Source organism: Ochotona princeps, chromosome 24 (genome assembly GCF_030435755.1).
Source record: "Ochotona princeps isolate mOchPri1 chromosome 24, mOchPri1.hap1, whole genome shotgun sequence".
Lineage (NCBI taxonomy): Eukaryota > Metazoa > Chordata > Mammalia > Lagomorpha > Ochotonidae > Ochotona > Ochotona princeps.
In genome coordinates this window covers 37,149,663-37,164,537 of record NC_080855.1, presented here as the reverse complement: position 1 = coordinate 37,164,537, position 14,875 = coordinate 37,149,663, and the positions used below count along the sequence as shown (strand labels likewise).

The 14,875-nt window shown below is 45.3% G+C and overlaps 1 pseudogene; it reads right to left on the bottom strand.

The window, feature by feature from the left end:
• Positions 1-810: 810 nt before the first annotated feature.
• Positions 811-1,183, bottom strand: LOC131483246 (cytochrome b5-like; annotated as a pseudogene).
• Positions 1,184-14,875: the final 13,692 nt, after the last annotated feature.

The following is a 14,875-nucleotide window of genomic DNA, read 5'->3' as shown; positions in this document are numbered from 1 at the left end:
GTTCCATAGGCTCTTGGATTTACCCTCTAACCTCCTTAAATCCTCTCTCCTCACTGATTTCCTCTGTATTATTACAGTAGTAGAGTCTTCATAAACAGTCCTAAGCCTGTCATTCTGCTATTTAAGTGTATCCTAACATAGATACGGGCAATGGCAGAGTCTAGCATCTTATTGTCAAGATATATTTAACATTTCAATGGGAATTCATCTTTGATTTGTAAGTAAAGATGCCTATTGAATTGTATCATCACATCTAGATATGATAGTTTCTATTGCACAGTCCTCTAGATGACAGTACTTTCTAATAATGAGGAACCTCTTTTCATTATCCAGTTTGCTTCCATATCATATCACAGATGCATTATGGATTTTGTTAATCAGTTTTTGTCTGTCTCTTAAAGATAGTCTCTTTTTATATTTTAAAAGCCATATATTTTAAAGATCATGTTTACAATAAATAAATTACATTGTGAAGAAATGTCAAAATAAAGTTGGTGGATAAAAAGCCACATAGTAAAGTTTGAGAGTAGAGAGGACAGAACAGTTCCTGTTTGTGTTGAAAGAAGAAGGAAAGGGTGACAGACATATTACAATGATTTCTCAGGTTCAGGGTTGTTGTCAGTTGAGTGATTAACATGAGCTGCTTTTCTCCCTCATCCCAAGAGTCTCTGCTTTTCGCTGACATTCGGGCAGGCCCTAGGTCATGGGCCATGTAGAGCTGATGCATCAGTGCAGGGCTAGGGCAGAGATGGCTGTGATCACCCAGCTGGTCGACCAGCTGGAATTAGAATCGACGGTGGTGGTAAGAGTTTACATGGGCTTGCTCAGCTTTGATCCGTCTTCCGGATGCAGCTCCCTGATGATGAATTATTTGGACAAATCTCTGGCGTGTATAGGGTGCCCAACATCCTCAAAGTTCTCTGTGGCATCGCCTCTGGCCTGTTCCCTCAGGACTTCCTCCCCAGCAGGATGCTCCTCCAGGAATTTGGTCAGGTGAATGATCACCTTGTGTGGTGATCAGCCAGGGGCTTTTGCTGTGGTTGTGCTTCTTAATCTCTTCCAGGGTGTAGTACTTCACGGCTTGGTTGCACTGCTCGGCCATTTCTTCACGTTGCGAGCCAGGCTGACACTCAACATGAGTGGAACACAGCTAGTGTCTCAAGATATCTTATCTCTTTTGATAAAGTATTTGACAACTCATACTGATTTTTAAAATATTTATTTTATTTTTATCAGAGAGATATACTAAGAGGAGGAGAGGCAGAGAGGAACAGCCTCCTTCGAATGATTCACTCCCCAAGTGACTGCAATGGCCGGAGCTGAGCCGATCTGAAGAACGGAGCCAGGAGCCTCTTCCAGGTCTCCCATGCTAGTGCAAGGACCCAAGGATTTTGGCAGTCCTCCACTGCTTTCCCAGGCCACAGGCAGGGACCTGGATGGGAATTGGGGTTGACAGGATTATAACCAATATGCAGATGGGATCTTGATGCATGAAAGGCAAGGATTTTAGCATCTAGGCTATGGCACCCAGTCCCAATTTATGCGGATGTTAAAAAGATTTATTTATTCATGCTCGAAAGGCAGGCCTGTAGAGAGTAAGAGAAAGAGAGAAAGAGAGAGAGAGAAATATCTTGTTTTGCTACCCAAATAGCCACAATTGCTGGAGCTGGCCTGATCTGATCTGAAGCTAGGAGTCAGAAGCTTCTGCTAGGTCTCCAATGTGGGTAAAGTCACCCAAGCACATGGGCCATTCTCTCCTGTTTCCTCAGTCCACAAAAAAAGAGCTGGGTCTGAAGTAGAGAAGCTGGACTAAAACGTTTTCCTATGGGATGCCAGTTCTTAAAGGTGGAGGATTGGCCTCTTAAGCCACAATATCAGCACCAATTGATGCTTTTAAACATCATGATAACTTTGGATTATTAAGGTATCACATGTTTATGACATAATATTATATTGCCACATTTGATCTCTTAATATTTTATCACATATAGTCTATGCACAGTAAGGATTATTGTTCTGCAGGGTTTTTTTCCTTGTAATGTGTTTCTCAGAGTTTTTTTTTAAGGTTTATTGATTCATTTATTTGAAAGTCAGTTGCAGAGTGGGAATAGAGAGATCTTCCATCTGCTTGTTCACGCTCCAGATGGTTCCAACAGTCAATTCTCGGCTGTGTTGATACTAGAAACAACACTGGGTCTTGTACATGGGTGGCTGGGGCACGAACACTTCAATGATCTGTTTTTGCAAGGCCATGGCAGGGAGTTGTATCACAGCTGAAGCCTCTAGGATACAAACCAAATCCACAGTGGATGCAGGTTTCAGCTTTACTCACTCAGCCAAAATGCAAGTTTGCATCTCTGGTATTAATAACAGTATTTTGCTACCCTCAGGAAGTTAAGTTGAAAGGTGTTCTTTCTACCTCATTTTTTTTTGTTTTTTTTTTAAATAATTATTTTGCATTATGTGACAGTTTCATAGGCTCTGGGAATCCCCCCATCCCTCCCCCTCCCCTCCCCCCCCCGGTGGATTCCTCCACCTTGATGCAGTATTACTACCTCATTTTTAAAAAATAGATGATGATGGATGCTTTATTGTGTTCTTTTCATCAAAGGTTTTGTGGAGTTATGAAGTCATCTAGGCCTGGAGATTATCTGGAAAGATGTCTTTTTTTTTCTTCCTTTAAATTTCCAATTCAGTTTCTTTAAGAAATACAATGTGAAAATACATTATTGTTCTTCAGTGAATTTTGATGACTCGTTTTATAAGGAATTCATTTCATCTGTTATCAGTTGTTTCTCCTTATTATTTTCCTAATTATTTTCCTAATTAGTATCATTATTATGTCTTTAGTTACATGTGCAATTTTTTTTTTAACTTTTATTTTCAATAATGTTTATGTAGTCAATCAGATTGGAAAGCACCTAGGGTTAGGGAGAAGTGGGTAGGATCATTGTTTCCAAACTTTCTATTTCTTCTTCCCAATTCTGGGGGGACAATACAGATAAGAGGATAGGCCACACTGAACCTGCCAACCATCCCAGTACTCGAGGATGGGGAATGGCCACCTGATATCAATCCAGAGTTACAATAGCCGCTGTTCAGAAGGTTCTGCCCAAGAGGATGCAATAGTTTCAAACAATGCTCCCAATTTCATGAATCTATGGATGAGGAATCCCTCCCAATGCTGACACCATTGACCTTACAGTCTCCAATCACCCAGATATTTGCTCTCATCATTTGGCTGAAGTAGTTGTCCATATGTTCTGTATTCCATTCTCTGCTATGGTATCAGATGTCCTCTGCAGGCCCCAATGAGCTACCATGTTCCTCCATGTGCAAAATGGTGTGCATTCTAGCATTCCATCTTCTACACTGTGGAGGACCAGTTGTCCTAGGTGGGCTAATGGAACTGTGTCAGGTGACCTGGGCCATGCTGGACCCCCACCACTGGGATTCAGACATCCAGCAACCACCTTGCAGGCAGGCCCATGTCCAGCCTCACAGATGTGAGGCCAATGATCAGAACTCCAGAGCCAGGCAAACAGGTTGAAAATTCAAATATTATTAGTTACAATGCAACCTCAGGCCAGTATTCTTACCTGCCCCAATTGATGTGGGAACAAAAACTTTATACTGCAGGCAAAACTATGCCCCTCCAATGACCTTCCAAACATTGGTACTTATTATGCTGTTTCTTATTGACACATCAAATATTTTAATTCATACTTTGAAAATGTTTATATAAACATCCCTCAAATCTGAAAATTTGTTCTAATTCAACATTTCCATAAGGGAGAGATTCTACTTTTCTGAAGTCATTTCTGCCATTCATCAACTTCTCCAATCCATTGCAGACTGGGTTGAGTGCACAAGTTTCCTCAGCATAAGTCAGAGATTTCTGAGGGAGTATGGTGTTAGTCTCTTCAGTACCAATGCCATGCAGTTTTTGGAGGGTGGCTGGAGTGTCAGGAAAGTGAGTAAGCAATGTGCTTGTGATTGAGATTTATTGCTAAGACTGTGCTTTCTCTTTGGATCAGGTAGGCAGAGTCTTGCAGTCATGCATAGTTTCATCTTTTAGGAGTCTCCTTTGTTATTCAATCATTTATCTCCCTTTATCCCCATCCCACCCCACAATGCAAACCTGACCGCTCCTGCTTCTACTTCATCTGCTGCATGCACAGAATGATCCAGAAAAATCTCTTACTGTGTAATGCCCTCCCACCTGTCTTTCTGCCAAAACCTTGACAGAAGAGCTCTCCTTAGTGCATGAGCAAAAAACATGTTTCCCAGTGTTGAGTTTGTTGCCACCTTCTCCTAGGAACCCTGTTTTTCCTCTTGCCCCTCGCTAGACATGAACTCAAGAGAGGTGGCATAGTCTCCTCCTTTTCCTTTTGGTGGCTTACAGTTTGCAAATCAGGGTCTAAAGAAAACTTTTTCTAGCTCCCTTTCCAAGCATGTGCCAGAAGATATGGAAGCAGCCTCACTCGTCCTACTCACCTCCAAACTCTTTACCCTCCCTTCTTCCCCTTAGTCACTAGGAAGCAGCTTCTACTGCTGCTTCTGGTCAAGACTCAAGCTCCAGGTCAAAGACCAGTTTCTCCCCATTCTCTGTTTTAAGTATATTGATCACTGACCCTCTTCTCCTGTGTCAGGGAGAAACTTGCAATTCCATTTTCGCCTGCAAAAGAGCCCCTTCTGCACCCTTCAGGCCAGGGTAAGGAAGGAAAAGGTTTTTGCTGCATTTTATTCACATTGACTACAAGAAAGCAACCCACAGGCGGATGTCTTACAAAAAATGTGCCATGACCAGGTTCGGAGGATTGTACCTGCCTATCCTGAGGACTCTGTTGGTTATGCTGCTGAGAGCGACTGCCAAGGCCTTCTAATCATATGGGTGTTCCTAGAATGGGGGGGGGGGGGTCTTGCAGTATAAGTGGTTGGGAGGAAGGCTACAGGGAAGTATCTTGTGGTCACTGACAGAAGGGGTGCACAACAGAATAGAGCTTTTTTTTTAGCTTCCAGGCGAGGTTGTGTTTGGACACCGTAGTAGACTGAGCTAAAGACAATTCTGTTTTTTTTTTTTTTAAGATTTATTTTATTTTTATTACAAAGTCAGATATACTGAGAGAAGGAGAGATAGAGAGGAAGTGGAGCTGCCAGGATTAGAACCAGCAGCCATATGGGATCAAGGCGAGGACCTTAGCCACTAGGCCACACTGCTGGACAATAAGATGCTGGACTCTCTGCTTTGTATATGCCTACAATGAAAGAATCTGGACTGGATTTGAACTGTAATATTGCAACAAGGTGGAGGAATCCACCATGGGGGGAGGGCACGGGGAGGGGATGGGGGAATCCCAGAGCCTATGAAACTATGTCACAAAATGAAATGTAATCAAAAATAAATAAATAAATAATTTTTTTTAAAAAAGAGACAATTCTGGGGTTAAAGTATCTTTGGAATCTTTGGTGACTCCCTTTTCTGAGGTCACTTATTGGATGGTGAATGGCTCAGTCAGCACCACAGAGCATACAGCCTCTTCACCATGGAGCTGGAGGCTCAGAGCTCACTGGTGTTACATGTAGATGCTCTGTACAATCCAGGAAACCAAAGATAACATTTGCATCATTGCTGGTGCTACAGCTTAGGACTGTTCCTGGTTTCTGAGAATTTGCTTCTCACCTCCAATGCCAGCTCCACTTTTGGGTTATACTGGAGTTGGTCACAATTGGGAGCAGCCTCTGGCAGCAGAAAGTGGTAAACTCCTGACTCCTCTCCCTTCCTTTACCCTCTACCTCCATCCTCACCTCTACCCTCACCTCCTGTCTAAGATATTCTCCCTTCCCTGCCTGCTCACTGGACATTGCTAGGAGGTCCCAGAAGCCCCCATGGAGTATGTACTCCACTGAGTTAGAGAAAGGCAATAAGCTGCCTGCTCCCCCACAAGCTGCTCAAAGGCTGGTCAATGAGAGTTAAACCTGGAAAACAGTCACAGCTCGTGTTCTCATGGAAAAGGCTGAGACTGTGATCATAGGAGTTAGGTCTGTCCTTCAGGAAAGATTGCACCAAGGTAAAGTACCTTTTCACTCTGAAGTATAAATATCCTTTTATCAGAATGTGGTCTCAGGCACATATCTCCTCTCAGCATAGACACTCTCCTTTAGCAGTGAAAGCCATGGAACAAGGAGACCACCCCCATATACTTAACTTCCAAATCTATTTGTTGCTCCAACTCATACATCCAATAGCTCAAGTTCTACCTGAATGTCCCACAAATAGCACTCAGCTGAGAGATCTAGTGTCATCCACCCTCTGCTTGCTTCCTTCCTTACTTTTTTTTTTCATAAACCAAACTAAAAATCTGGAGTAGGAAATATCATCTTTCTCTTCTCTTTTTTCCTTCATTCCACACTTAAAACTTCTGCTCATCAAACATCCATGCTTTCAACAAATATTAATTTGTTGGTTTTTCTATTATCCTATTACCAGTGACCAACTCTATAGTTTTGGTAACACTCATTAGATCCAGTGGTGCCTCAACCATTGACATTATCCTAACTTGCTTACCACAACCAACAATGACATGCCCTGGTACTTTCTTGCTATTAACTCAAACCTTGCTAATTTGTGTTTAAGAGATCAAGAATGTCCCCCCAAATGTTGAATGTAGCCCCAGTGACTCAAAGGTTTATTGTAGATGGCACAAAATTAAAAGCTCTTTTTTTACATTTAAGAGTTCTGTGTATATATTAATGTGTATTAGGAAAAATGTACACCAAAACCAGAAACCCATTTTTTTCACATGTATTTTTAACTATGAGAGTTAAATATTTTCAAAGTGAATTTTTTCTGAATAAAATGGTTAAATAAAATTGATAATACAAATGGGACAAAAGTTAGGGTACTGGACCAGGCGTGATAGTGTACCAGCCGAAGTCCTGGCTTTCAACATGCTGGGATCCCATATGGGTGCCTGTTCTAATCCCAGCAGCTCCACTTCCCATCCATTTACCAGAGTGTGGCCTGGGAAAGCAATCCAGGACGGATCATAGCTTTGGGACCCTGCACCCATGTGGGAGACGCAAAGGGATCTGCTGAATTCTGGGTTTATATTGTCTCATCTCCAGCCATTGCGGCCGCTTGGGGAGTGAACCATTGGATGGAAGATCATCGTCTCTGTCTTTCCTCCTCTCTGTAGATCTGCCTTTCCAATAAAAATAAATTATTAAAAAAAAAAAAAAAGGACACCAAGACCTCAGTGTTTAGTTTTTGGGAAGCACCAATTTGAAGGGCAAGTGCATGTTGTTTAGCACAACTTCAAGATCGTCTTTAATTTAGCTTTACCAACTTCTTCAGCCTTATCTACCATTATTTCTCGCTTTCAACTTGATAAATTCATCCATCCTAAATGACTAGGGAGTCTATAGTTTCAAAAGGTCCATGTTTCCTCAATTTGCCTTTCCATGAACACTTCCTCCTCTGGCTTCTGGCAAATTCTTATTCATCCCCCAATACTCCATAAAATCTCATGTCTTTGTGAAATCTTTACTGACTCACCTCATCCCTTCATACAAAATTAATTAAAGAAAATCATCTGTACTGATTTGGGATTGTGACATAGTTCTCTTATTGCCAGGATTGTCAGTTTTGTATTTATTACTGAGTATCTATCTATGCTAATAAAACAGGAATGTTAAAAAGACTATAACTTCATTACCTAACAATGGAGAAAGAGCCATTTACCAAACCTGAGACCATGTTAGGTGTTGATTGTTCTTGGTCACACATTTACACCGTGATCTTGGGCAAGTCATTCATCTCTTCTATTTAAACTCTGGCTAAGGGGAGATAAGGATTCTGACAGACTGTCTTTGGCACACAAAGGGCCTTACCTGGAAGAGTCCCACACAAGCGGCGCGAGGGTGACAAGGCAGGGCAGAGCCGGAAGCTGTGGTCCTGGACCCTGGCCAGCTCTGCTGGCGGCTCTGACCAGCACCAGGGATCCAATGCCCACAGCAGGAGGCAGCTGGAGCTGTGGCCAGCCCAGAATGCCTGTGAGTGCGCATGTGCCATGTCACTGAGGGCATCTCCCAGGAGGTGGAGGCGCGCCACGCCCGGTTGCTGGGCAACGAGGCAAGCCACTTCCCAGCCCTGCTGTGGGGAGCTGCTTTCTGGTCCATGGTAGGTTCCCTTCAGTATATCTGTGTGTGAGTCAGGGATGTGGAGGCGTGGCGTGGGGCTTGGGTGCGGGGGTAGTGCAGTCACTTTTCTGTCCGAGAGGGCAGCAAGTTGTGTCCCTGATGGAGCAGGTGCCCTTGGGGCCGTGACCTCCAATAGGGCTCTGGAAGTTACAGGTGCACTGTTTTGGATGGGCACTGGGAGGCACAGCACCGAGCGAGAACCTTTGTCCAATGCTCACGTCCCTCACTTCATATCGCATGGATTCCCTCAAGCTCCTCCTTCATCTTTCTTCTTCTTTTTATGTTTATTATTAACCCCCTTCTCCTTCTCTTCCACCCCCGCTCCTCCCACTACTCCTCCCCCTGCTCTCCTGCTTCTCTTCTCCTCCTGCTTCTTTTAAAATGAATTTTCTTATTTTTTAGCAGGGCAGATTCACAGAGAAGAAACAGAGAGAAGGAGATTCAGAAAGGCTCTTCTTTCTGCTGGTTCAGTACCCCACGTCCTGAGTTGACTCAATCTGAAGCCAGGAGCCAGGGGCTTCTTCTTAGTGTCCCATTCAGGTGCAGCATCCCAAGAGCCTGGACCATGTTTGACTGCTTTCCCAGACTACAAGCAGGGAGCTGGATGGGATGTGAAGCAGCAAGGACTCAAACCTGAGCTCTGGCTCTAAGGGATCCCAGAATCCTGAGGGGGGTAGACAAGGTAAGGATTAAGCCAGCAGACTATAGCCCCAGGCCGCACCTCTTTCATTTTTGACATGCCCCACCTCTTTGGGGTCATTCACAGGGAGGGTCTAACCAGTGAGCAAGGTCTTCTGTGAAAAGCTGGTCTTTCACTTGTCCAGTTCCTTAGTCTAGTGAGTCTCATGACTCAGGGGAACAGTTAGGGCCTGAGGAGTTGCAGGAATCAGGCCTTTTCGGTCACAAGGAATTTGAATTGATTTTTCAAAATGTTTCTTGAAGGTTGGTCCTGGAGGGAAAATACTATATTGCAGACACCTGGATATTGTAGTAGAAGTGGCATTCCCAAAAAGGATATATTAAAAATCAAGGGAGCTCCCATTTACTGATTCCTTTCACAAGGATCTGTAATTGCTGGGCTGGGGCAAAATTCACGAGCCATGAACACAATCGAGGTCTTGCCCAAGAATAGCAGGAAGCCAGTTCGGTGAGCCTCCCAGGGTCTGTTGGTGGGAAGCCAGCTGGCGTCAGGAGCCAGAGCTGGGAGCTACAGCCAGGAATGCCAATGGAGTGACGCATGTGTTTCAAGTAGCAGCCTGAAAGCCTACTCTAGAGAGGAGAGGGGGGGTTCCTTTTCTACATGATGTCTCTTGCTAAATTGAAAGGCAAAGCTAGAGAGAGAGAGAGAGATGGAGCAATAGAGATCTTCCATCTGCTGGCTGGTTCACTACCCATAGGGCCACAATGGCCAGAGCTGATACCATCTGAACCCAGGAAACTCTTCCAGGTCTCCCCCATGGGTGCAGTGTTCCAAGGGCTCAGGCCATCCTTCACTGTGTCCCAGGAAATCAACAAGCAACTAGATCACAAGTGGAGCAGCCAGGACACAAAGTGGTGTCCATAGGGGCTGCCAGTGCATGCCATTGGAGTATTAGGCTGCTGAGACACTGTGCTGAGCGTTCTCTCCCTCTTTGAACTCCCAATACAGCCCTAGGGCCAGCTCCAAGGTCAGCCCTAGATGACAGGCCTATAGGACAGCAGTTGACAGCATGTGACACCCTGAACCTCACCCCCTCTTTGGGCTTGGACTTCCACTCCTGGCTGCCCTTCTGAGGCCACCTCTCTGCACGTGCACACCCTGGCAGGGTGACTCAAGGATCAGGGTCCTTGTCACCTCCAGATTAAACGAGCCTGAACTTTTGTGCTACTGACTTCCATGTATGCCAACCTCGGCCAGTGCATGTACTGGAGGCATGAATCAGTGCAGAGAAGATGGTCTGTGTCTTTGTGTCTGCCTCACAAAGCAAATTACATTTGACCAATGTTTTTGTGTTTTTGATGCAAGTGAAGGGCCTTGCGTGATGGCTCCATTGACTAATCCTTCCGTTGCAAGTGCTCAGATCCCATATAAGCGTCAGTTTGTGTCCTGGATGCTCCACTTCCCTTTCAGCTCATTGCTTGTAGCCTGGGAAGGCAGCAAAAGATGGCCAAAATTCTTGGCAGCCTGTTCCTATGTAGGAGACCAGGAAGAAGCTCCTGGACCTTGGCTTTGGATCGGCTCAGATCTGGCCATTGTGGCCAATTTGGGAGTGAACCTGCAGATGGAAGATCTCTGTACTTCTCCTTCTCTCTGTAAATCTGTGTTTCCAGTAAATGTCAATAAATCCAAAGTTAAATAAATAAATATAAATGAAATAAAACTTAATATCCCTTACAGTTGTAGTCTCCCTTGGCACAAGTGTGGACTGGGACAAGACACACCAGGCCAGGCTAGACTGCAACACCTTCTAGTGTTCTGGAGGACCAGGGTAGATGTGGGATGGACTCGGCTAGGTCTCAACCCCTACTGAGCCATATATGAACTATATGTGGGTATGGATGCACTATATGTGGGCTGAAACATCCAACAGCAAAAGCCAGAATGGGTTGAAGGACACTGTTCCTGCTAGGACAGGAGGTGAGCTGAGTAGTGCTGGCTCATGGACCCAGTGGTATGTGTGAAATCTGGCACTTGGAGGGGTTCTGCTGGAGGAGCCTGGGCAACTCCTCTGGCAGGACACAGACCCTGCAGGTAAGCGCAAGAAGCATGGAAGGATATAGCAAAGAGGTCATGGAAAGTGTCCAACTGGCATACATTTGGCAAGGGTCGGGGGCAGACCAGGCTGAATCAGTTCACGTCACCCACTGGCAAATCCGAACATTGGAACAGAGTATGAGTGGAGCCAGGTTTGGTCGTGACAAAAGCTGTTCACAATGCAGAATGCCAAGGTGAGGTTGCCTGTGCCAGACGTGAGTGCAGCACCCAACCAGCACATGTGAGAGCCAGGAAGGGAGGGGGCAGAACTGGCAGGGGAATAAGGGGTGGTCCCCTTGCTGAACAGCTACTCCCACTGGAGAGCGTGAGCAGGGATGGGGGGCAGACCAGACCAGGCAGGACTACTGCACCTGTGCGCCTCATGTGGACCAGAACAGGGAAGAACCAGGCTGGGCTGATTGTTCCTACTGGTGCAATCTAAAATTAGAGTGGGTGAGGATTGTTGGGACTTGGCCGCAGCATCAACTGGCAGAAGCTGGCACTGGGGGCTAGTTCTGTCAAGTTAAACCACTAAACCACCCAGAGACTACATAATCTGGGAGTGTGAGTGGCCTGGGAGGGAAACAGTGGGCTCCTCTCTCGGTTACAGCTCCCCATGGAAGGGCACGAAAGCTAGGGCAGGGGTTGGGGTGGCTAGACAGAGAGACACCCAACAACATCTGTGATGGCTGGGTAGTTGAGCTGGTTAGATGGGACATGGTTCTCATGCCCATTGACATGTATGAGAGCAGAAGGGAATGTGAGATATACTGGACACACATATTGGCAAACCAGGACAAGGCGCGGGTCTGGTGGGGTTATTGTGGGTCACTCCAACTGGACAGCAGCCCCCACTGGCTTGGGCGAGGGCCGAGTATGTGCTGGGTAGAGCCAGTCTGGACTGCGGATACCCATTGGTTCCAGTGGAAGGCGGGGCTGAAGACAGAACTAACCCAGCAACCTCAACCGCCAGCTGATCGGGGCGATGGACTGTGACGGGCTTGGTTCTTGCCGGTACATACAGGAGTTTGGTTTGGGAACATCTCGGAGAAAGGTTCTATGGGGATTTCCCCAGTCGAGCTTTCGGACGCAGAACACTAGCCATCAGTTGACAGAGGAGAGAGCAGGTCGATTAACCACCTTAGCTATGTGTTGGCAATGTAAGTGCTGGGCAAATGGAGATTCTATGATGGACTATGTCAATCAGTGGATTCTCCAGAGACCGCAATGTGCTTGGAGTGGTGAGAGTGGCAGCAATTCAGATCCTTTGAAATGTCAAAAACACTCTACCAGCTCTACCTTCAGACCAGAGATGGTCTCCCCAAGGAACAGATGAACTTATCTGGACAGTATGATGCTGGACTTTATTCCTGGTAGATGCTTCCAATGAAAGAATCTCAGCTGAATTTGAACTGTGGTAACGCAACAGGGTGAAGCAGTCCACCATAGGGGAGTCTGGGGGGTTTGGGGAGGGGTGGGGAGAATCCCACTGCCTATTAAACTGTGTCATATAATGCAATGTAGCCAATTAAAACATAATAATAATAACCTACTTAAAAAAAACCTTAATATCTTGTTAAGATATCAGTAAGCACAGGTGAGCTGCCCTTGTGCCTGGCACCCCATTTGGCTGATGATTGGTTTCCCAGTGCCCTACTTCCTATCGAAGTCCCCTTTCATAACCTGGTAAAAGCAGAACATGATGCAAGTCCTTCGGCTCTTGCACCCGTGTGGGAGACACAGAGGAAGCACCTGCATTCAGTGTGGCTCAGCCCTGCCCATGCAGCCATCTGGTTAGTGAACATGCAGATGGACAACCTCTCAATGTTTCTGATTTCCAATCAAGGAATTAAAAAAAAAAAAAAAAAAAAGCAAACAAGGAAGAGCAAAACCAAGGATACAAACCTAGATAGGCATCCTAATGAGTGTCTTGTTTAGGAAAAGGCGAGTTGGCATAGTGATCTACTGGTCCACTACAAGTGCTGGTATTTCCTGTGGCAAGTGCATATTGTGCTGATTGTTCCTCTTATGTTCCAGATCTCTGCTTGTGGCCACAGAAAGCAGTTGAGTTTTCCCCAAAGCCTTGGCAGCTATAAGGGAAGCAGAGCTGGAAGAAGTTCCATGCTTCCGATGGGCTCAACTCAGGCCATGGTGGTCATCTCCTCCTCTCTGTAAACCTGCTTGAAAAGAATAACACTTTCTGGGCCTGGCACAATAGTGTAGTGGTTAAGGTCCTCCCCTTGCATGCCCGGGATCCCATATGGGTGCCGGTTCTAATCCAGGAAGCTCCACTGCTCATCCAGCTCTCTGCTTGTGGCCTGGGAAAGCAGTCGAGGACAGCCCAAAGTTTTGAGACCCTGCACGCACATGGGAGACCTGGGAGAAGCTCCAGGCTCCAGTCTCCTGTGTTCAGATGAGCGCAAATCTGGCCAATGCAGCAGCTTGGGGAGTGAATCATCAGATGGAAAATCTTCCTCTCTGTCTCTCCTCCTCTCTGTATTTCTGACTTTCTAATAAAAAAATTAAATAAATTTTTTTAAAAATAATATATTTTAACAGGGATTTGTGTTGAAAGTGATGCCAGGATTGGAACTGTAGTACTCCAGTGTGGGATACAGGCGCCCCAAGTGGCATTATAACTGCTGTGCCAAACCCGGGAAGCCTCATTAACAAACAACACAAAAAAACAAACAAACAACAACAATGAAAATTGGGCCCAGCAGAGTTGCTCAGTTAGCTAATCCTAACCCTTAAGCAGCTATATCACATATAGTTGCTGGTTTACTGCCCAGCTGCTCCACTTCCCATCCAGCTCCCTGACTTTAACCTGGAAAAGCAGTAATGATGGCCCAAACCGTAGGACCCTGCACACATGTGGGAAATCTAGAAGTTCTTGTCTCCTGGATTTGCATTGGTTTAGCTCTATCTATTGCAGCCAACTGGGGAGTGATCCGATTGATGGAAGATTTTTTTCTGTGTCTCTCCTTCTCCCTCTGTAAATCTGCCTTTCCAATAAAAATAAACAAAACACTATAGTTACAATTGACAAATATGTTCGATTGAATAGCTTTAATATTTCATTCAAGTATTTTTCTATGAAAGACTTTATTTGAAAGGCAATTAGAGAGGGAGTAGAAAAGATTTTTTTTCTGTAAATTTATTTAGTCTCAGGGCTTTTATATCTTGTGCTAACATAGAGTTCCTATTTTACATTATGAGTGTGAATGAAAGTAGGAAACTCACGCTTTGGCCAGCACAAGAGGGTGATGCTGTCTCATCCCTGACATTTGTAATGCTGGACTCTGATTTAGATTTCTGTGTGTCAGAGAATGAAACAGTGAAGCCTATCACCAACAACACCAAAACTCCAGAAAGCACAATGACCAGCAGGCAGATCAGGGTGCTTTCCAATTTCCCTAAACTCTGTGTCCCCTCACTGCTCAGCCAGCACTAGCTCATGAGTCAATACAGGCCTTTGGTGTGACAGGCATAGCACGGAGAATATTGAGAACTTGAGGAGCCCTTAATTCCCATCTTCCTCTCTTTGCTCTGTCTTCAGCAGGCCGAACAGGATGCTACCAAAGTGCTATGGTACCTCACTGCTTCCTCTTCCTTGTTCCTGTGTGTGGTGGTTCATCTCTATCAAACTCCCATAGAATGCCCGACATGTACATGATGGTGGAGCCAAAGGGGCACTGTGTTTGGAACTTGCCAGCCCGCAGTCAGAAAACTGGTCTGACACAATGCCATAGGTCCCAACATGGGATCCTCATGCAAGGACACCCAGAGACCAGGGCACTATCTCTAAAGGGTCATTAGATGGAGTATACATGGATGGAAATATGTGTAGAACCTTGTGTACATGCAGTGTATCCTGTGCCTAATGAAATGTGTGAAAATGGAAAGAGGAAGTACAGGATTATACAAAGCCTTGGAAGT